The 22,974-nt window shown below is 36.0% G+C and overlaps 1 protein-coding gene across 4 annotated transcripts in view; it reads left to right on the top strand.

Annotated features, from left to right (window-relative positions):
• The window catches only part of RIT2 (Ras like without CAAX 2), a 394,401-nt gene that overhangs the window by 331,509 nt on the left and 39,918 nt on the right, over nt 1-22,974 (top strand). The gene's annotated exons all lie outside the window — the stretch shown is intronic.

Genomic DNA, 22,974 nt, shown 5'->3' with positions numbered 1-22,974 from the left:
ATGAAGGGATGCATGGCATTATTATCTCCAACTTATGGTGGTCATTAATAAATAATTAAAATTATATGTGAATGAAGGGATGCGTGGCATTATTATCTCCAACTTACAAAAGTGAAAATTAAGATTTAGAAAGGTAAATGCCTTGCTCAGAGCCAGAGTTCTGGTAGATGGCAGAGTCATTATTCCCTGAAGACTATTTCATTCCAAAGCATATAGTATACTGCTACAGAAAAAAAAAAAGCTGGTAATGAAATGTTAAAGATGTTTATTTTGTTTCATTTTACAAATAAACAGGGCATAACATTTCAAATTGCCTGACAATAGCATGGTTTTGAGATTCTAGGCCACCTCATATAGAGAAAATGAGGAAATATGAAAACATTCATGTAATCAGCAATATCACAAGAATTAATCCCAAAAATGAATAAAGAAAAACATAGTTTGACAAGAAGAAGTCCCATATGTGGTTTGAAGAGGCACTTTAAGAAAAATTATGTCCTAAGTCCCAGGAATTGTTTACAAAATAAATAATGCCTCCATCCTTTTAGCCATTATTCTTTTTAGCAAAATTTTCCATTTTTTATCTTGTCACTGCAAACAGGAAATGATGATACTAGACAATGTTGCTCACTGGTCTTTCATAAATATTTTCCGTAAAACACAATGGCTATAACTGCACATGAGACTACAGATGCTATCTTATCAGGGCAATTTCTGACTTTCTTATTTTTAGTTTTTCTATTATTCAGCTCAAAATTGTGTTTACTTTTTATAACTATACCATATTACTGTTTGTTCATACTGAGCATGCAATCTAATGAACTGCTTTCTCATTTTATATAAACTGGTTTACAGATAAAATCTCAGGCATGTTAGCAATTTTACTGATTGTTTGAACCCAAGTAAACGACTTAACATTTATCTTAATTATGATCCTAATTAAAATTTATGCTTTTAATTTTGACCCTATTTTCAACTCTATCTAATTCTGACTGTGATAGCCTATATTTGCTGCATTTGGGCTTCATGATTTGTGTTTCTTGCATTGTTTTCAAGCCTGCTTTGTAATCTTTTTTAAGTCAGATAAAAAATATAAAATAAATAAATAGGGCTATTAGTGTGGTTACAGAAAAAAAGTCCCATGACTCCTGGCATTTGGATGGCCAAAATGACATTGAGCAGAAGTCCAATTTTCCATGCTGTGAGTACATTGTTCAACAAACCGCCCAAACATCTGGTAGCACTAGCATCCAGTTAACATTTTTGTGTATTGTAAGACAGTGTCATGAGAAACACTTGCAAATAGCTATTTAGTAAATCATGTTCCCTCTGTAACTCAGGAGATGGGTATGAAAGAAAGAAGGAATGATAGTCATCAGTAATTGGTGCTAGTGACCAAGGGAAAAACCAGAGTTAGCTATTTTTAGCTTATTGGTATGATTTCCTCTAGACCTGAGGTGCATTCGTTAGTGCTTATTTTCATTATTGCTGCAGAATTACAGATAGGAAATTTTTAATGAGTTAAATCTGAATTCAAATTTTTCACATTTTTTAACTGGCTAAAATTACTGCAGGGTTTTGGATATTCTGGCTCTGAAAAGGACCCAGATGTTGTCAGGGTTCTTTGCCTGAAAAAAGAACTAGCTAGTCCCAGGATAATTCCAGTTCGAATTTATGACATTCTAGATCTTTCAGCCTTTCAATAAATTTCTACATCAGAGAATAGGTAAGTGACTGAACTTTTGTTGAGTCAATAAAATACATATATGTAGTCAGTTTATATTCAGTCAGGAGCTTAGACTTTCAGACCAAGCAGCCAGCCATGTTACTTATACCTCTAACATTTTCAAAACTAGTTTGGGATTAGTCAAGGCTGATTGTCTATGTGATCAAAAATTTAAGACTAGAAGTAAAGCTTTGACTACTCTGTGGATATGACAACTGTTTCTTCATCACCATCATCACCACTATGTTTTATAGTTGACAGATCATGAGGCTGAGTTTGCTTTTTTTTGTTTCTACTTTCTATTAAAGACTAATAATAATTTTTTTAAATGGTTCTAGTGAAACCTTTTGGAAAAGATGAAACTGCAAGAGAATGCATGCAAAATTAATAGAGAACAGAAGTGCAGAGTATATCAAAAACTAGGACACAGTCAGGGGTAATAATTCCAATACAGGAAACTAAGGGGAAAACATAGGAGAGTTTGAAGGAGAAGAAAGAATGCAACGTGCTTCAAACAAATGGAGGAAAAATTACCTTAAGAGTAGATCAGCTCTGATGTTTACTTCCATATGCAAATTAAGCAGGTTCAAGTCAATGTGTATAATAGTTTAAATATTAACCCCTGAAGAAGCACAGAAATATAGAGATCTAGAGGAGGGTAGCTAAAGTTTGAAACCAGATTCCATATACAGTGGATAAAGATACAAATCAATATTATCTTAAAGAATACCAATAAATGCTTCAGGGAAATTTGCTGTCCTCAAACATGTATAGGACCAGCTGTATACAGATCCAGAGTCAAAATAAAAAGAAATAATAGAATTTGTAGCCCTATTCACAGGATGAGAAGGCTCACAAAATAGTAGTTTATAATGATTTTTAAATGAATGCCATTTATTTATCCATTCCTTTGATTAACCAATGTTTATTGAGCCAGACTGCTTTTCAAAGTGCCAGAAATATAGTGGTGTCAGAGACAGGCACATTTCCTACCTTTATTGAACTGATAGCTCAGTGAAGGAAAAGATATAAAATCCATACACGAATAATTATTTAAATTCCAATTATAATAAATTCAATGAAAGACAAGTGCAAGATCTATAATAACAGTGGGAGAATTAGATTAGTCTGAGAGGTTTTGAGAAGGCTGCTTTGTGTTAAGGTGAGCTCTAGCTGAGACCTGATTGTCCAAAGAAAAGCTAAGAAAGTGCAGGATCAGGGAACTTAAGTACAAATGTTGCTCATTGCAAATGAGAAAGTAAAGTAAAACCAATATGGATGGAGACATAAAATATGGGGAAGCATGTTCTTAGATGAAACTAGAAGGTTTTGCAGGATCCGCATCATGCTGGACTCTGTGAGATTTTAGTCTTCACTGTATTATAAGAAAGTGATCATTGAAGAAAAGAAGAGACCCGGATTGGTTTTCTTTAAGATTACTCCAGTTGCTGAAAGGAAAATAGATTAAAGAAGCTGAGAGAAAAAAAGGAACTAACATTTAGGAGGATACTGCAATACCTCAATTGGGAAATATTGGTAGCTTGGGCTATGGTAGTGGTAGTGAAGATTAATAAGTTAATTTGGAATATTTTTAGAGTTATTTGGGCATTCAAATGGATATGATAGATGATTATTTATGAGAAATGCAATAGTGAGAAATTCTAGTTTGGATAAAGGATTTGACTAGATTATTTATAAAGCCCATTCCAAGAAAGTCTATAATCTTATTATTCTGTAACACTCTTTCAGCTACTTATATTGCAATTTTATGAAAGGATTGCCTTTGAATCCATTGTTCCAACCCCTCTGGGGGCTGGGGGGCAGTGAAAAGAATTTCATTTGGCTCTCCCTACTTTTCCTTTTTCTATCTCTGAAGGCCTGACAGAGATGCCCTATTTATTTTTCAGAATAATTCCCTCCTGATAACTGCTGAAGTTAATATGTTGACAATGTGACAGTAGTTGAGGATAACAAGTAATTACAAACAAACACTAAAACTAAAATAAACAGTTTATGCAATGAGACTGGCTGCAGTTCCTTGGGTTGATTATGATTAAAGACCTGTGAAAATCCTCCAGAATGATTCCCCAGCATGCTGAGATCCTGAGGGGAGGGTTCTTTATGGCTCCATCTGCATCAGAGTTATCACCAGGCTCCCTCTAACAGAGACAAGAGATTTTCAATTAAGTCCTTGTGAATAAAGACAAAATCTGTTTCTGAAGCAATTGTCTGGAAATCGGTGGCAACCCAGTTTTCAACATGCAATGTAGCCATTAGCTGGCCAGGTGCCAATGGTGAAGAGGAGGGGTTGGAGAGAAATAAATAATAGAATATAAGGTACAATGTAACGTCCCTTGACAAGTTTGCTTCCCTGTAATCCCATCAGAAGGGACAGTCTGATTGAATATCTGTAATTATCTTTTCAATTTAATATCTATTGGTTATATGCTATATTCTATTTGTTTTTGTAATATTTTATTTTAACTCAATAGACATTAGAAGGGAAAAGCCAATATTATTTTAAACTATTGGAAATTGAATTAAAGTAAATTAGCTTTCATCAAATATACATAATCTCAATGCTTAAAAAACAAAGAGAGACTGTTGCTTGCCAGAAATGCTTTCAGTTTTAACTTTGCATGACTGTGGGGTAACATTTTCCATAATATTAAGTTCACAAATCCTAAAACTTTTTGTTTTTCCCAGAATTAACAGAAATGGATCTGAGTGAAAATTTCTTAAGATTGTTGTTTGGGGATTTCTAAATTCAGATTGGTTCTTGGCACATGGGGTTTACTCAATGATTAATTTTGAATAACTGAAGACAAAACATCACAATCTCAATGCATATATGCTGAAAAGACAGGCAAATTTTCTATTGAGACAATAGCTTAAAAGACCAGAAAATAAGAATTACATATTTCATGCTATTATATGATATCCTGCATATTTTCAAGGAAGTTAAGATTCATGACCTAGAATAACAGAATTTGTAGATCTGAAAGGAAATATATAGGATAGCACCACCTGATATTTGGCAAATAAGAGTGTAGAGAATCAGCCAAGAACAGTGCCGTGTTTCCCTTTATTTGTCTGCCTTCTCGTAGGCAATTGTGTCTTGCCATTTTAGCATTTTGTAAAACATTTAAATTTGCCTTATATATAAGTTAAGCCCTTAGCTCCTCCCACTAGTGACCTATATGTTGTTTTCCATGCTTTCTCTCCATGTAAATTCAGTTTATAGCAAGGTAATGATTGTGGAGCTCCGCTGAAGAGGAAAGCATAGTTTGAAAACTTCTGAGGCAGTACTGCTTCAATGCCTAGTCCCAAATCTTGGGGGTCTTGCATTTGCCTGTGCTGAAATTGGTTGCAAGGTCCCTTTCTCATGTTTTGCAACAAACAATAGTAAAATGCCCAAGTTTGCAAATAATTACTTTTAACAAAATAAAATCAAAAACTGTAAATTAAACTGCATAATATGATCACTCTCATGGTGCATCTTCTTATTTTTTTTCTTCTGATAAGATAGAAAGATATAAAATTTTGGCTATAGATCCCAAATTTTCACATGGAAGTATGATTTCTCCATGCGCTTTGAGTGAATAAAAGTGTGACCGCCACGAGAGTAAATACATCTTTTCCCCCTTTTTAGTTTTACGATTCACAATCATGGACTTTCTCATTTTTTAAATAACCTTCCTTATGACCTTGAGTTTCTTCTTAGATTATATGCCTGGCTTCTAGTCCTTTTCATTTCTCCTACAAAGTAAGCTAAGGAGAAATAAAGGAGACTAATATTTATGGTTTCCTCTGCTCAGGCATCACCTGAGGGCCTGCTTTATAGATGTTCTCTGTAGGCACTGTTTATTTTATTTAATTCTCTCAATAACATTAAGAAGTTCTAACTTATTCCTTGTTACAAACAGGTACCTGTGGATTTAGAGATATCTAAGATTAGCTTCCAGGTAAATTCAGGAAAAAAAGGGATTTTTAACTCATGCTTATTTCTTTTACCAAGGAAATTACTTCACTATTCTGATGTCCTCAACCTTTCTACCTTTACTTAAAGAGGCAGGAACTATAGTTAGGTGTTAAGTAATATTTGTAATTTATTACATTCTGAATTTATAATGCAGTTCTGGTAACTGAGTCTTCTGGAAGAACTGTCAAAGAAAAACCAGAGCTGGACAGGAAAGTGGCAAAATCAGATTCATTCAGAAACTCTTCCATGAAGGGAACATACCTCAGTATAGAAGTGGGCTCAATTCCACATATAGCATGTGCAGGTAGAAATTTATAGCCAAGAAGCAGGGTGGAGTGTAGTGGATGGAAAATTACTGAAAGAAAATACTAGGGCTAAGGGAGAGTTCAGCTTCACTCACTGTATTAGTCTGTCCATCTCATAGGAATGCCTAAAGAGAGCTGACTCAAAAGAAAACCCACGTGAAACCCTGGGCGTGGCACCCAGCTCCGTGTGATCAGGAGTAGATGTGGGTCCTCTTGCTCATCTCTCTCCTTTGTTTCAAAAAAAGGAAAACATTTAAAATGTTGTTCTCCATTTTTCTACTGCCTTTGACATATTAAAGATTTTTATCATGAAAAAGAAATGTCATAAGTAAATGGTCTATGCCTCTCACCAGTGTCACCTTATCTGGCAATTATTTTTATCATTTTTATTATGTATGATTTCTCATCAGGCTAAAAGAAAAATTAACAAGGTAGTCCTCAAAGATTTCTCAGTCCTCTTTTGATAAATAACATGATATAAGTCAGCTTTTTCTGTTTCTATAAAAACAGAAAAGTTTTTATAGGAACTGTTTCCTATAAAAAACATGTACCATACAATAATTCCATCACTTTTATTAGCTCTGAGGTTTTTTTAAAAAAATTCAGCTGTTTGCACACAGACTTCCATGTGAAATATTTTTTAATCAGAAGTATAAATCAGAGATATAAACTGTGTCTCTAATATCTAACTTTTGTATTAACCTTAAAAAAAAGTAAGCTCATGTTTGCTTATGCTTCTAGCTTTTAATCAAGAGAACTGTTATGAGAATTTTGGAAGATGTACTGTAGGAGCAAGCATTGTAATTAATTAAAAACTGATTCAATAGCCAAACCTAAATTATTCAATGATCTATGCCTTTCAATGTGATATCATATAAATGACTTATTTGATTTGGCCTAGGTTTATATTCCTACTTTAAAAATAAAGGTTCTAGTGATTTAAAAGATTAGTGGCTTGTCTGATGCTACCACATCAGGTAAGAACCACGGCTAGAACATTGCACTCCTGATGCCTGGGGCTTTTCTGATTGCTTCTGTCTGCTGGGCAGTATGTGGCCTAGCACCCTGTTGGGAAGTCTGGAAGGAGGAAAGGAAGGAATGCCTGGCCTTATCTTCACCAAGAAGAGTGAACTGTTTTCTTTGAGGAAAACTCAATTTATGCTTACGAGATAACTGTATTCTTTCTTATACTGTAGTTAAATACTGAACTTGGGAGCACAGAAAATTTAACTATATGACAGACTCAGGAAAAAAAATGCTAATTGTAGGGTGCTAATGAGAAATTCTAAGTGGTTTGGATATGAGAGAAGCCTTTTCCAAAAGTCATTAGGCTGTCCCAGAAAACGTGAAAAGAAAAAAAAATCAAGAAACTTTTCAGTTAATCTTGATACCCATCTTCCTCTATCAGGTAATAAATGAAAGGAATAGAGGAGTAAAAAATCATCATGATTCAGAAATAGTATTTGACACAATGGATTACTCTTTTCTCCTTGGAATATTTTTTGCTTTCACTTGAATGTTTACTTTGAACCCCTCTTACTCTTTTTTTCTCTTTGGGTCTCTTTTTCTCTCCAGCTTCTAAATTTGGAATGCCCAGGTTTCAGTCCTCAGGTCTCTTTGTTGTTTAACTGTACTCACTTAACTGGGTGATCTCATTCAGTTTCATGACTTTATTTAGCATTAACATGTTGAAGTCCCCCAAATTTATTTCCCTAGATGAGACCTTTTCCTTAAACATGAACAAAGAGTGCAGATAAAAAAGATGACTGTCTGAGAAGTCAGAATAGGATTCTTGAAATAGGTATTTGGAATCTGAGCTGATTTAAAATGATAGAGAGGAAGAGTAGATGTATGAGGGATGATTAAAAATGCCTGCACACTGTTCAACAGGCCAAGAAGTAAAATAGTTACGTTTAAATGAAGAGTTTCTGTTGGGCAGCATAGGGCAAAAAAGCTTAGAAAATTTGACTGGTATCATTTTATAGATAAAAATTAAGCTTGAGAGATGAAATCTTATTTTGCATATAGCTACTCCCTCCTATATCCTGTACATTTAACAGAGCAACTTGTATTACTACCAGCAGGTTTGATATTAGAGTCCATTCAAACCATTTTAAGAAATAGAGGCTGGGCGCGGTGGCTCAAGCCTGTAATCCCAGCACTTTGGGAGGCCAAGGCGGGTGGATCACAAGGTCAACAGATCGAGACCATACTGGTCAACATGGTGAAATCCCGTCTCTACTAAAAATACAAAAAATTAGCTGGGCATGGTGGCACGTGCCTGTAATCCCAGCTACTCAGGTGGCTGAGGCAAGAGAATTGCCTGAACCCAGGAGGCAGAGGTTGTGGTGAGCCGAGATCGCGCCACTGCACTCTAGCCTGGGTAACAAGAGTGAAACTTTGTCTAAAAAAAAAAAAAAAAAAAAAAAAAAGGAAAGAAAAGAAATAGTTAGAAACTGATAAATACATTATTATCGAAACACACTTTTTTTTTTTGAGGGCTCTGGGTTAACAGTGAGAGTGCTTATGAAGAGGGAGCATTTCCTCACCTTCAGTATTTCCCTTGGTATCTGGATAAGAATACTGGTAAAACAGCTATTACTTTGGAGGGAAAAATAAAATTCACAATACATGACTTACTACAGTTTTGCACAGAAGGGCATATCCAAGCGAATTTGACCATTCATTAAAACTGACATTAATGAGGTAATTATTCAATGACATATTACTAAAAATACATATACTTGTATTTATTTTACAAATGATTTTATGTTTAAACCAAAAAGTCAATCTGTGGAATATGACAGTAAATAAAAAAGCTCTTCATCTAGAAATGGGCTCTTGCCTGGCTTCATTATGAACTCAGCATATGGACTTCGACACACGGTGCAATCTATACATTCATTATCATTCTCATTTGTAAAATGTAAATGCTACCTGTCCTATTTCACTGAATTGTCTCTGGATTAAATTAGATAATGAACATGAAAAGGCCTTGATGAGTATAAAATACAAGGCAAATGGAAGTGAAACTTGGTTACTTCTATTTTTATAAATATTGTATATGTGCAGATTAGAACGGATTGGAAAATCACAATTGAATTGTGAATTGAGACTAGTTACATTGCGATGACTGATATTTTAAATAGCAAGAAGTAAGTTAAATTGACTAAATTATATATATAGTTCAGTTATTTCCCCAAGTACTAAGCTTTGATGTCATTAAGCATTTATGTCATGAGTAATGTGCACACTTGGTCCAGATGTGCATTAAACCACCTGCAAATCAAAGAGCACCCAAGTAAAGTTGAATTAAGGAGATGAAGAAGTAGGGGAGATACATTTATTTAATTAATTTACAAAAATTGCAAACATAGATAAGATTTTTTTGAGTAGTTGGAACCAAGGTTAAATATATATCAATGATACTTATTTTTTCTCTACCCATTGCTACTTTCTATGTTATGGCTCCATCTTTGGCTCAATTTTTCCATCATGATGTCATGAAAACTATAACAGATCCAAAGTCCTATCCTTCCAAGTTCATTGCCAGTGAAAAATACAATTTCTTCTCCAACAGTCTACCAAAATCCTTATGATGTTTTATTAGCTATGACTGGGTCACTTTCCCATCTTTGAATAAATTACTGTGACCAGTGGAAGGTAGTACTCTGGTAATGCTAGAGTCAGATAAGTACCCCTGAAATCATAGCTGGAATACAGTAGTACTCTAATCACATAGGCCAAGCACAGAGGAAAGATTGAACCATTGAAGAAAATCTTGTTATGTTAAGAAAAGAAACAGGAATAAGATTAGAAGAGCAGCAATCAGCAAATGTTTACCACAACAAATAGATTAAAACAATAAGAATTGGACTTGTCAATAAAATATATTTATGGCTTCTTAGTCTAGTTTAGCTTTTTAAAATTAAGATTTAACAATCTTAGAAAAACTGATTTGTTCACCAGAATACAATGAAATGTACAAAGGAAGTGGAAAAATAATGAAACAGGTCACAGGGACACCAACAGATATCTCTCAACAAGCTACTGCAATGAAGTAAATTGCAAAAGTTTTGTTATGAAAACATAATATAATTTCATTAGGATACAACAAAAACAGTTACTAAGGTAATTGACAAAGAAAGGTTATCTACTCAGTCACCTACAGAGTAGACTGGTACACCAGTTTATTTTCCATTTATTATAACTAAATGGCAAAGCAAAGAATTGAAGATACACATCTAAGTTGGTCAACGCAGCACTTTAGGATTTGTCTGGTATTGGTACAGACAGCTGACAAGCAAATTGAATAAAAAGTTATGTAATTAAGAAAAAAGGAAGGAGAAAATTGGGTTGTCTTATATGACCACATTAGTTCAAACATGCATTTTTAATAGTTTTTGGATGCTAAAATTATTAAATTTTAAAGTCGCATTGCTTTCTAAGTTAATTTATTTAATATAGAATGTAGGTTTATTGCCACATTAGATTGCTCGTTCTACTAACAACAAATGACATGTAGAGAGGAAACCCTTAGGCCAAGAAAGGGTGGAGGATCACTCCCCTGGATTTCTGTGTCTGATGGGCAGCCAAGAATGGAATCCTCCAGGAAGCTTGGTGATGGTGTTTTCTTTGTTCTTGCTATTACTGGGAAGGTTAGACCGGACCAGAGGGGCAGGTAGAAGAGAGTTAACAATGTCTCAGCTTCTTTGAGCATAAGTTTGCTTATCTGTAAAATTAGAATACATCATTACACCTTTCTTCCTGTAGGCATGTTATCAAAATAAAAATAATTAAAAAGGTTTAAGTTAGAGATTTTAAAAATTAAGGGCCCAAATGGGGAGAAATGCCAGATATAGGTGATGGCAGGGATGGAGGCAGGAAACCACATTGCCATGTATGTACCTACACAACAATCCTGCATGATCAGCACATGTACGCCAGAATCTAAAGTACAATTAATATATATGTTTTATATATATATATGTTATATATCATATTTATATATATATGTTATATATAAGAAAATATACATATATATATAATTAAGGGCCCAACTCTGTGGCTCACACCTATAATCCCAGCACTTTGGGAGTTGCCAAGATGGGCAGATCACCTGAAGTCAGAAGTGTAAGACCAGCCTGGCCAACATGGTAAAACCCTGACTCTACTGAAAATACAAAAGTTAGCCAGGCTTGACAGATGGCTGTAATCCCAGCTACATGGGAGGCTGAGCCATGTAGCTGGGATTACAGGCGTCTACACGGGAGAATTGCTTGAACCAGGGAGGAGGAGGTTGCAATGAGCTGAGATCACACCACTGCATTCCAGCTTGGGCGACAGAGCTAGACTCCATCTCAAAAAAATAAAAAATAATAAATAAATAACAAGGTATTTTGATGTAAGTAGGTCTTGTCATCCAGTGTTTTTCTTTTCTGTATTAGAGGACCTTGTATCCTTAAAATAGGCAGGAGGTACATGTGTCTAGTGGCAAAGATGCATGTGCTTACTTATTCATCTGCTCAGTTGGGTATTATTTGAATAGGAAACACAAGAGGAAAGATTAATGATATCTCAGGATGTCTAAATTGAGGGCTTTCAAATTGCAGGGAAATTATAAATATGTGGGAGTGGGGCTAAGATGTATGAAATTGTGGATTTGTAAGTTAGTTTGCAAATAACTTACTCTCTGTCAAAGAATTGAAGTTCATGCGTTAGATCACATAAACAGAATTAAGGACAAAAATGATACGATGATCACAGTAGAGACAGAAAAAGCATTTCATAAGATTAAGCATCACTTCAGGACAAAAACCTTCAATAAACCAGGAATAGAAGAAATATACTTCAAAATTATAAAGGTCATATATTATAAACTCACATAGACAATATCATATTGAATGAGAAAGTTTGAAAGTATTCCTCTAAAAACTGAAAGGAGATAAGGATGCCTACTTTCCCTACTCCTATTCAACATAGTACTGGAAGTCCTAGCCAGAGCAATCAGTCAAGATAAATAAATAAAAAGCATCCAGACTGGAAAAGGGGAAGTCAAATTATCTCTGCTACTGATGTAATCTTATATCTATGAAACCCTAAAGAGTCCTTCAACAAATTCTCAGATTTTATAAACGAATTCAGTGAAATTTCAGGATAAAAATATAACATACAAAACTCGGTAGCCTTTCTATACCCCAATAATGATCTTGCTGAAAACAAAAATAAAGGCAATCCCCTTTACAATAACTCTTTAAAAAGACCTAGGAATAAATTTAACCAAGGGGGTAAAAGACCTCTACAATGAAAACTACAAAACACTAATGAAATAAATAGTAGATGACACAAACAAATAAAAAAAAATCACATGCTCATGGATCAGAAGAATTAATGTTATTAAAGTTACCATACTGCTCAAAGCAAACTATAGATTCAATGAAATGGAAGAAAATAATTTAGCCTAAATATTGGAGTTGGTGGGTCATTATAGATATAACCATAGACCAGTGGTTCAAAGTGTCTATGGGCCACAGTGATAATCAAGACCTGTTTAGAGAATCTACAATGTCAACATTCTTTTTATAATATAACTAAGAGCATTTTTACATTTTCACTCTGGTGACATTTGTCTTGATGTTGTTACTGAAATTAAGGTAGGTAAAATTGCTGTTGCCTTAGAATAAAGAAACATAGTGGCACCCAATTCTACTAGTGGGCATTTTATTGTTGGTCACAACACATGGTAAAGATATGCCAGCTTCACTTAAGAACGTCTTTGATTCACACTGACAAACTGACAAAAATAAAAGAATGTCTTTGAATAATTCTTAGAAATTATTAGTTTTATTAAATCTCTACCCTTGACTACATAGCTCTATAATATTCTATATGAAGAAATATTAAATATACATAAGCCATTCTTTCCCCATACTAATATCACATAATTGTCCAGAGGAAAAGCACTTGAGGAATTGAGTGGCATGCAAAATTTACCACTTTGTTCAAAGCACTGTTGTTTGTTTGTTTTTTTAATTTATAATGACAAATGATGGCTTTTCAGACTTGGGTAGTAAGAAGATGTTTCCTCAGAAATGAATAAATCAGCAAACTTTCAAATAGTAATTAGAATTTTTGAAATTTACATCTACATGGAGCTGGACAGATTTCCAATACTTAGAAACTTTTCTGATGAAATTGGTGGTGAAATAAATGAATCTAATTTTTTGATATTACATAATAAAACACACCAACATTAAAACTTTCACCTGAGAGTAAACTATGTTTTCAAATGAAAAAATGCAGGATTTTTCAAAACAATCCATGAGTAAATATTCATTAAAATTGCCAAATTGACCAATGAATTTTAAATGTTAAAAAATGCAGAGAGTTTATTAACTTGGCTCTGGATCTCCACATTGCAACCAACCTTTAGAAAACTATCATCTTGCCAAGTTCTGGTGTCATATCAAAAGAGAATATCTATAAGTACCTGAGGAAGCTATTAAAATACTTCTCACTCTCCCAACTAAGTATCTATGTGATCTAAGACTTTCTTCATATACTTTACCGAAACAATATATTAGCAAAGATAATAAACTTAAAATTTGATAATTAAAATTTAAAACTTTTATTAAAATTCATATAAATTTTTAATTGTTAAATTTTACTAAATTAAAATAAATTTATTTTAAATAAATGAATACATCTTTTATTGTATCTCTTTTAATTTTTAATAAGTAAATATTAACATATAACCAATGTAAGCAAAAGAGCTATAGAATTCTCAATAATTCTTTTTTTTTTTAATTGCATTTTAGGTTTTGGGGTACATGTGCAGAACATGAAAGACATTTGCATAGGTACACACATGGCAGTGTGTTTTGCTGCCTTCCTCCCCTTCACCCACATTTGGCATTTCTCCCCAGGCTATCCCTCCCCAGCCCCCCCCGTCCCTCCCCTCTTCCCCCCAATAGACCCCAGTGTTTGGTACTCCCTTCCCTGTGTCCATGTGTTCTCAATATTTATCACCCACCTATGAGTGAGAATATGCAGTATTTCATTTTCTGTTCTTGTGTCAGTTTGCTGAGAATGATGTTCTCCAGATCCATCCATGTCCCTACAAATGACACAAACTCATCATTTCTGATTGCTGCATAATATTCCATGGTGTATATGTGCCACATTTTCCCAATCCAGTCTATCATCGAGGGGCATTTGGGTTGGTTCCAGGTCTTTGGTACTGTAAACAGTGCTGCAATGAACATTCGTGTGCATGTGTCCTTATAGTAGAATGATTTATAGTTCTTTGGGTATATACCCAGTAATGGGATTGCTGGGTCAATTGGAATTTCTGTTTCTAAGGCCTTGAGGAATCACCACACTGTCTTCCACAATGGCTGAACTAGTTTACACTCCCACCAACAGTGTAAAAGTGTTCCTATTTCTCCACATCCTCTCCAGCATCTGTTGTCTCCAGATTTTTTAATGATCGCCATTCTAACTGGCGTGAGATGGTATCTCAATGTGGTTTTGATTTGCATCTCTCTAATGACCAGTGATGACGAGCATTTTTTGATATGTTTGTTGTCCTCATGTATGTCTTCTTTTGTAAAGTGTCTGTTCATATCCTTTGCCCATTTTTGAATAGGCTTGTTTGTTTTCTTTTGCTGTAAATCTGTTTGAGTTCTTTGTAAATTCTGGATATCAGCCCTTTGTCAGATGGGTAGACTGCAAAAACTTTTTCCCGTTCTGTTGGTTGCTGATTCACTCTAGTGACTTTCTTTTGCTGTGCAGAAGCTGTGGAGTGTCATTAGGTCCCATTTGTCTATTTTGGCTTTTGTTGCCAATGCTTTTGGTGTTTTGGACATGAAATCCTTGCCTATGCCTATGTCCTGAATGGTTTTGCCTAGATTTTCTTCTAGGGTTTTTAAGGTGTTAGGTATTATGTTTAAGTCTTTAATCCATCTGGAGTTAATTTTAGTGTAAGGTGTCAGGAACAGGTCCAGTTTCTGCTTTCTGCACATGGCTAGCCAGTTTTCCCAACACCATTTGTTAAACAGGGAATCCTTTCCCCATTGCTTATTTTTGTCAGGTTTATCAAAGATTGTATGGTTGTAGATATGTTGTGTTTCCTCCGATGCCTCTGTTTTGGTCCATTGGTCTATATCTCTGTTTTGGTACCAGTACCATGCTGTTTTGATTACTGTAGCCTTGTATTATAGTTTGAAATCCGGTAGTGTAATGCCCCCCTCTGTGTTCTTTTTGCTTAGAATTGACTTGGCTATGCGGGCTCTCTTTTGGTTCCATATGAAGTTCATGTTAGTTTTTTCCAGTTCTGTGAAGAAAGTCAATGGTAGCTTGATGAGGATAGCATTGATTCTGTAAATTACTTTGGGCAGTATAGCCATTTTCATGATATTGATTCTTCCTAACCATGAACATGGAATGTTTCTCCATCTGTTTGTGTCCTCTCTTATTTCATTGAGCAGTGGTTTGTAGTTTCCTTGAAGAGGTCCCTTACGTTCCTTGTGAGTTGTATTCCTAGGTATTTTATTCTTTTTGTAGCAATTGTGAATGGCAGTTTGTTTTTGATTTGACTCTCGTTAAGCCTGTTATTGGTGTATAGGAATGCTTGTGATTTTTGCACATTGATTTTATATCCTGAGACTTTGCTGAAGTTGCTTATCAGTTTCAGGAGTTTTTGGGCTGAGGCGATGGGGTCTTGTACGTATACTATCATGTCATCTGCAAATAGTGACAATTTGGCTTCCATCTTTCCTGTTTGAATACCCTTTATTTCTTTTTCTTGCCTGATTGCTCTGGCTAGAAGTTCCAGTACTATATTAAATAGGAGTGGTGAGAGAGGGCATCCTTGTCTAGTACTGGATTTCAAAGGGAATGCTTCCAGTTTTTTCCCATTCAGTATGATATTGGCTGTTGGTTTGTCATAGATAGCTTTTATTACTTTGAGATACATTCCACTGATACTGAGTTTATTGAGGGTTTTTAGCATAAAGGGCTGTTGTATTTTGTCAAATGTTTTCTCTGCGTCAATTGAGATAATCATGTGGTTTTTGTTTTTGGTTCTGTTTATGTGGTGAATTACATTTATAGACTTGCATATGTTGAACCACCCTTGCATCCCCGGGATGAATCCTACTTGATCATGGTGGATAAGTTTTTTGATGTGCTGTTGCAATCGGCTTGCCAGTATTTTATTGAAGATTTTTGCATCTATATTCATCATGGATATTGGCCTGAAGTTTTCTTTTCTTGTTGCGTCTCTGCCGGGTTTTGGTAACAGGATGATGTTGGTCTCATAAAATGATTTGGGAAGGATTCCCTCTTTTTGGATTATTTGGAATAGATTCAGAAGGAATGGTACCAGCTCCTCTTTGTGTGTCTGGTAGAATTCGGCTGTGAACCCATCTGGACCTGGGCTTTTCTTGAGTGGTAGGCTCTTAATTGCTGCCTTGACTTCTGCCCTTGTTATTGGTCTATTCATATTTTCGGCATCCTCCTGGTTTAGGCTTGGGAGGACACAGGTGTCCAGGAATTTATCCATTTCTTCCAGGTTTACTAGTTTATGTGCATAGAGTTGTTTGTACTGTTCTCTGATGATAGTTTGAATTTCTGTGGAATCTGTGGTGATTTCCTCTTTATCATTTTTTATTGCATCTATTTGGTTGTTCTCTCTTTTTTTTATCAGTCTGGCTAGTGGTCCATTTTGTTGATCTTTTCAAAAAACCAGCTCTTGGATTTATTGATTTTTTGAAGGTTTTTTTTTGTGTTCTATCTCTTTCAGTTCTGCTCTGATCTTCGTTATTTCTTGTCTTCTGCTGGGTTTTGAGTTTTTTTGATCTTTCTCCTCTAGCTCTTTCAATTTTGATGATAGGGCGTCAATTTTAGATTTCTCCATTCTTTTCATATGGGCACTTATTGCTATATGTTTTCCTCTAGAGACTGCTTTAAATGTGTCCCAGAGATTCTGGTATGTTGTGTCTTCGTTCTCATTGGTTTTGAAGAACTTCTTTATTTCTGCCTTCATTTCATTGTTTATCCAGTCAACATTCAAGAGCCAGTTGTTCAGTTTCCATGAAGCTGTGAGATTCTGGGTTAGTTTCTGAATTCTGAGTTCTAACTTGATTGCACTATGGTCTGAGAGAATGTTTGTTATGATTTCAGTTGTTTTGCATTTGCTGAGGAGTGCTTTACTTCCAATTATGTGGTCAATTTTAGAGTAGGTGTGATGTGGTGCTGAGAAGAATGTATATTGTGTGGATTTGGGGTGGACAGTTCTGCAAATGTCTATCAGGTTTGCTTGTTCCAGGTCTGAGTTCAAGCCCTGGATATCCTTGTTGATTTTCTCTCTGGTTGATCTGTCTAATATTGACAGTGGAGTGTTAAAGTCTCCCAGTATTATTGTGTGGGAGTCTAAGTCTCTTTGTAAGTCATTAAGAACTTTCCTTATATATCTGGGTGCTCCTGTATTGGGTCCATATATATTTAGGATCGTTAGCTCTTCTTGTTGTCTGGATCCTTTTACCCTTATGTAATGACCTTCTTTGTCTCTTTTGATCTTTCTTGCTTTAAAGTCTATTTTATCAGAGATGAGAATTGCAACTCCTGCTTTTTTTTTTTTTTTTTTTTTTGCTCTCCATTTGCTTGGTAAATCTTCCTTCATCCCTTTATTTTGAGCCTTTGTGTATCCTTACATGTGAGGTGGGTTTTCTGGATACAGCACACTGATGAGTTTTGATTTTTTTATCCAATTTGCCAGTCTGTGTCTTTTGATTGGTGCATTTAGCCCATTTACATTTAGGGTTAATATTGTTATGTGTGAATTTCATACTGCCATTTTGATGCTAGCTGGCTGTTTTTCCCGTTAGTTGATTAAGATTCATTTTGTTGATGCTCTTTAGCATTTAGTGTGTTTTTGGAATGGCTGGTACTGGTTGTTCTTTTCTATGTGTAGTGCCTCTTTCAGGAGCTCTTGTATAGCAGGCCTGGTGGTGACAAAATCTCTGAGTACTTGCTTGTTCACAAAGGATTTTATTTTTCCTTCACTTACGAAGCTCAGTTTGGCTGGATATGAAATTCTGGGTTGAAAGTTCTTTTCTTTAAGGATGTTGAATATTGGCCCCCACTCTCTTCTTGCTTGTAGCATTTCTGCCAAGAGATCTGTTGTGAGTCTGATGGGCTTCCCTTTGTGGGTGACCCGACCTTTCTCTCTGGCTGCCCTTAGTATTTTCTCCTTCATTTCAACCTTGGTGAATCTGACTATTATGTGCCTTGGGGTTGCTCTTCTTGTGGAGTATCTTTGTGGTGTTCTCTGTATTTCCTGGATTTGAGTGTTGGCCTGCCTTCCTAGGTGGGGGAAATTTTCCTGGATAATATACTGAAGAGTATTTTCCAGCACGAATTCATTCTCTTTGTCTCCTTCTGGTACACCTATCAAACATAGGTTAGGTCTCTTCACATAATACCACATTTCTTGGAGACTTTGTTCATTCCTTTTCATGCTTTTTTCTCTAATCTTGGTTTCTCGTTTTATTTCATTGAGTTGATCTTCAACTTCTGATATTCTTTCTTCTGCTTGGTCAATTCAGCCGTTGAAACTTGTGCATGCTTCACGAAGTTCTCATGTTGTGTTTTTCAGCTCCTTCAATTCATTCATATTCCTCTCTAAGTTGTCCATTCTTGTTATCATTTCCTCAAATCTTTTTTCAAGGTTCTTTGTTTCTTTGTATTGATTTAGAACATGTTCTTTTAGCTCACAGAAGTTTCTCATTACCCACCTTCTGAAGTCTGATTCCGTCATTTCGTCACAGTCATTCTCCATCCAGCTTTGTTCCCTTGGTGGTGAGGAGTTTTGGTCCTTTGTAGGAGGTGAGGTGTTCTGGTTTCGGGTGTTTTTCTCCTTTTTGCACAGGTTTCTTCCCATCTTTGTGGATTTATCCACCTGTCATCTGAGTAGTTGCTGACTTTTCAATTGGGTCTCTGAGTGGACACCCAGATTGTTGATGATGAGGTATTTCTGTTACTTGGTTTTTCTTCTATGAGTCTAGCCCCTCCACTGTATGACTGTTGAGGTCCTCTCCAGGCCCTGCTTGTCTGGGGTGCACCTATAGCAGCTGCAGAATGGTGAGGAATCTTACCAGTTTCTTCTTCTGCTATCTTTGTCCCAGAATGACGCCTGCCTAATGTCAGTCTGATCAGTCCTTTTTGAGGTGACTCTGGATATACAGGGGTCAGGGAGCTGCTTGAGGAGATTGTCTGTACTTTATAGGAGCTCAAGTGCTGAGCTGTGAGCGCCGTTGTTCATTCAGGGCTGTTAGGCAGGTGCGTTTAAGTCTGCTGCAGCAGAACTCTTAAAACCCCTTTTTTTCCTCAGATGCTCTGTCTCGGGGGGTTGGGGCTTTCTTTATGAGTGTCTGTTGCACTATCCTGCCCAGCTAGGAGGCAGTCTAGTCACTATAGGCCTGCCGAGGCTCCGCCCTGCTGATGTGGGGTCCGCCCTGTTGCTGCGGGCTCTGCCCTGCAGCCGCGGGCTCCCCGACAGGCTCCGCCCTGCTGCCACCAGCTCCACCCTGCAGCGGAGTCTCTCTGTTATGGTGGGTTGCCTCAGCAACAGCAGGCTGCATCAGCAATGTGAGTGTACCTCAGTAGGGGCGGATTGCCTCGGTAATGGTGAACGCCCCTCCCCCACTCAGCTGCACCATCCTGGGTTCAGCTGTGCCCACAGTGAAACTCTCCACTCAGAGTGTTTCAAATTGCCCTTTTGTTCGTCCCTGTGGGGGTGAAACCCACCAAGCCCGCTCGCCTGGCTCCCTGCCTCAGAGCGCCTTTTTTTTTTTTTTTTAAGTTGAACAGATGGCTCTCTCCCAGGTGTTTCAGCCGCCCACTGTTAGAGCATCGGAATCTGTGTGATTTCCCATGTAACTAGCCACTGCGCTGGCTCAAACGCCACTTCCCAGGAATCTCCTGGTCTGGCTCACTGTCCAAGTCCCGTTTAATCAGATGGATATGCTAATCTGTCCTCCCAAATCTCAGATTGCCAGTTTAGCAGGGCACCCAGGCCAGTGTGTTTTGTGCGGATTTTTGTGGAGTGCTGCTGCGCTGTGGTGCCGGCCAAAGCGGAGGCAACTGCCAAAACGGCTGCGCTTCCGTCCCGTGTCTTTCCTACACCTGGGAATTTCCCCGTTCTGTGGGCAACAAATATTTGTCTGGAAATGCAGCTTTGACTCACCCTCTGAGCATTCACTGAGAGCTGCAATCCTGAGTTGCTTTTACCGCGCCATCTTGAATCCCCAATAATTCTTAAAAGTGGAATCTTGAGATCTAAAAATGGTTGCTTTAAACCATTAGGATTCATGTTTAATAATTCTAAAAGTTTTTGCTGAGTATTCAGATAAGACTGATAAAAGTAGTTCAGGAGGGACCTGTCTGTTTCCTATAAGCTGATTTAATTTGGGAGACAAACATTTATGTTCATTAAGCAAAAGTGCATGATATCAAAGAACTTATCACAAATGAGCGACCGCATTGGCTCTGACCCTGCTAACTCATGTTTGGAAAACAACAGAATAGCTTGAGCTTCAGAGTTTTACAGTTGCTTCTTTAATAGTCAGAACAATATTTCTTTCTGCACTGAGTGTTTATTATATTCTTTATGGCAGGTTGGATAATGGAATTTCTGTAAGAAAGCTCTTTATCCCTTCTGGAAGCATGCTGATGTTATTTTCTTTTTCCTGGAAATTTCATTTTGCTCTTTCAAAGTTTCCACTTTTCCTGTCTATAAATTTCATCACCTTTTGAGTCTTTTCTGAATTTGTATGATGGTCTAGTATGATAATCAGAGCTGTAGAAATTCTGAACAGGATGAGGATAAAACAATTTAGAATCACAGGGAAGTTCTTTGGAGCAAAAAGACTGGATCTGAATAAGAAACAAGTTTTGATAAACAGAAAGAAAGGTTATGTGATGGGTTTTTCTGGTGTGACACCAAGTCACAGCATTGAAATTTATTACGTAGGGTCTATGGTTGGAAATGAGGAGCTCGATGTGACTGAGCAAAGAGTTCACATAAAAGACTAGTGAAAAACACCACTGGGATAATAGGGTAAGCCACCAAAGATGATTGTCAGTCCTGAGACTTAAGATCATCTAATTGCCAAACTGTGCTCCAAACTGTACTATGTGAACTAACAGAGAAAGGCAAAGCCATATAAGTAAGTATACATTTGTATTTCAGTATATTTGTGTTTTAATAGTTGTACATATATTTTAATTTAAAAAATAAATGAATTTATTTTAACTTCTGTCAAAGACAAATATGTCAAGTAGTTATAAAGGTATAATGGTAGTGATATAAAATTCCTCTATAAATATATTTACTTCAGGAATAACAATGTGTTGTGTCAGTTTTTAAATGCCTTAAGTAAATAAGAGTAAACATGGAAGGTAGAAGATAGATATCAAAGAGACAGCTATCTAGAATAAATTCACACGAATATTCATCAATCAACTACCAAACCAAAAAACTTGGAAAATATAACTGTCAATACACTGAGCTTCCTTGTGAGTTATATCTCTAGAACCATCTTTCAGTCATTGACTTTTCTTTTTTCTGTCCTCATGTGCCAAAAATTTGAGCCATTCACCTCACCTTTTCAACTTTTTAACCTGCTATGAATTACTGTTCCACTAATCTAGTTCTAAAGTTGTTTACATTCATCTATAGTACATTCAACTTAAAAAAGGCATTTTTAACTACCTACTCAAGGATAGTCTATGTACAGATTCTAGAAATCTGGGTAATCATGTTAATTGCATTGCTTTGGGCAAGTTACCTGGGTATCAGTATTATCTGATGATGTTTGTGACCCTTTCTATCTGTAAAATGTATGAAAGATGCAAAGTGTGCTAGGCATGCTACCGGATGTGCTGTCTGCCATCTCATTTAGTTAAACATTCCCACAATTATATAATTATAGCTATTCCCAGGCAATACTATTTTATAAGTGAGATTGCTGAAACACAAGGAGGATGAGTTTCACAGTAAAACTAATACTCATAAACAGCATAACCTTATGGCTGAGTCCTTTAGTAGTGCTCAAAATGTTTACCTTATTTTACACAATAAAATAGCATAAGATGGAGACACCTGATTTGAAACATTCTCAGTCATAGCTGCAGCTGGATGGTTCTGGAAATAGAATTTACATTAAAGAAAAAAAGCAGCAGCCAAGAAACTTAATATGGATTTAATAATGATTCCTGGGAGATGTAATCTCACAACTCCATGTACTAGGATGATTATAAACAAGACTTTTAAAGTCATTTACAAACCAAAAGTAGTGAATAATTTGGATCACAGCTATTCTTAGCAAATGGAAAAAAAATCATCTATGTCAAGGTTATGCAAATGAAACTTGAGACTTAAAGCAAAATGTCCACAGACAGCATCTAAGAAATTCGAAAATGCAGTCTCGCAACTAGCTCTGGAAAATAGGGTTTGATGACCTTAGAAACGACTTATGAGATACTGATGCCAAAGATTATTATGAATGGATAATTTTTATAAAATATGGAAAAATGCTATATCTAAATTAATATATTATTTAACAAATGCTTTAAAATGTACAACCAAATTTTAAGATTAAATATTATATGTAATTATGTAACCCATAAATGGGAAATTAATCACTGTTTTCAGATCTTCTTATTTGGAACTGGTGAAGTCCCTTACCTTTGATCAATTATAGTTACATGTCTAATGATACATAGCAAGGAAATGACAGAGAAGAGATTCAAGCTTAGGTCTGTTTGAATTCAAAGTGCATTTCAATGTTCTATAAATCATGCTGCTAAAGTATCATGTAACTCTCTATGAATACTAGGATAATTCAAAGGAGATTAATGATTATTAAGGTATGTGAGACAGTCTTAACATTGGATAT

This window comes from Callithrix jacchus, chromosome 13 (assembly GCF_049354715.1).
Source record: "Callithrix jacchus isolate 240 chromosome 13, calJac240_pri, whole genome shotgun sequence".
NCBI classification, from domain to species: Eukaryota; Metazoa; Chordata; class Mammalia; order Primates; family Cebidae; genus Callithrix; species Callithrix jacchus.
The sequence above is the reverse complement of the archived record's forward strand: the minus strand, read 5'-3'. Positions and strand labels throughout refer to the sequence as shown.